Raw genomic sequence first — 1,695 nt, forward strand, 5'->3', positions numbered from 1 at the left:
CTAAAGATCTGTACCTCAAACATGCCCCTATGCATTTCCAGCACTCGCTGTGATGGTGTCTTCTACAATCAACACAAGGTTGCGACTAAAAGAAGTAACAGGGGGCCCAACTTTGACTAGCCCATCAACACTAGCCTTTTTCTTAGGCCTCACAGCTGAACTTGAGGGCTCCCAAACCCTCTTATTCCTTCCCCTATTTTTCTCATGATTTTTGCTCTCAGTGCGCTTCATATCCTCAGTGATTTTCGTCTTTTCTACCAACACAGCAAAATCTCGCTCCCTCTGTGGATCTATCAGGACTAATAAATCATCTCTGAGGTTGTCCTCAAAACGAACACAGCACTCATATTCAGTTGCCACCATCCTGCGCGCAAAACTGCTAAGTCTCAAAAACTCAGACTCATATTCAGCTACTAATTTATCCCTTTAAGTCAAATTCAAAAACTCTCTCCTCCGGGCATCCACATAACTAGCACCCACATATTTCCCTTCGAATGTAGTTTTGAAAAATTCCCAAGTCAACCGGTTGGGCTGAGTACCCTTTCACTGTAAGCCACCACTGATAGGCTTCATCTCGTAGCAACGACACTACACCTCTTAATTTTCTGCTCTGGGGTGCAATCTAGATAATCCATGATCCTGTCTGTGGCCTCAATCCAATATTCAGCCACATTAGGGGCAACTCCAGTGATACCCCTAAAGATCTCAGCCCCATTAGACCTGAGTCGTTCCGTCACTGACCCATGGCCTCTAATACCAGTGTTAGGCCCAGCGACCCTTTTCAAAATTCGTAACATAGCTTGGGACAGTGCATCGTCCCCAGCCGCACGGTCGTGTCACCCAGTTTCAGTTATAGGTGAAGCCGGTTCCTTTCTAGCTTCATTGTTAGGCATATGGCCAGACATTGACGATCTAGCCCGAGCACCTCCATAGCCTCCGCCACTGCCTCTTGTACCCCTTCAACGAGTACCTCTGGTGCTTATTATCAAGTTACGCTTTATCTTTATTAATAGTTTTATACATCAATTTTATTGTTCCAGTGTTTATTACAAGATATTTTATGGGAAATATTATCAGTAATCCAGAATTTTGTTTTCACAGATCGCAGTTTCACTACAGTTCAGTTTACTCTAAGCAAAGTATTTCAATATAGTCTATTGCCTACAGTAGTCTCAATATTAAACAAGCAGTAGTTTTAGAGGACTTACAGAACCGACGCCGAAGACTCGGTAGACCACACATTCAAGAATAACACTTCAAAAATACTTTTCAACCATTTGAAATAGTTCTTTTGGAAATTTTTATTTTTAGAAAACCCAAATTCATAGTCGAGTTTTGTAACTTGGATCTGATACCATTAAATGTAACACCCCATACCCGACCTAGACATTATGGCCGAATCTGCGATGTCACATTGAAGTGTATTTTGAATTCCATCATTCTGTTTGAAAAGTTCATACTTTACTAAATCCCTCGTAGAGATCTTTTACAAGACTTTTAAGTATCTTGATCGTTGTTAAGAATTCAAGTAGGTTTAGCAAGAGTTTAATCATTTAAGATTGTTATTACATTTTAAAAATAAAGTTTGTTGTGGAAAGATATGTTGTAATAGCGTGGTGTTTTGAAAACATTTATCTTTTTGAAAATTCGTGACTTACTTCTAGCAGATATAAATCGAAATAGTAAAACCCCAAA

This window comes from Gossypium hirsutum, chromosome A01, assembly GCF_007990345.1.
Source record: "Gossypium hirsutum isolate 1008001.06 chromosome A01, Gossypium_hirsutum_v2.1, whole genome shotgun sequence".
Lineage (NCBI taxonomy): Eukaryota > Viridiplantae > Streptophyta > Magnoliopsida > Malvales > Malvaceae > Gossypium > Gossypium hirsutum.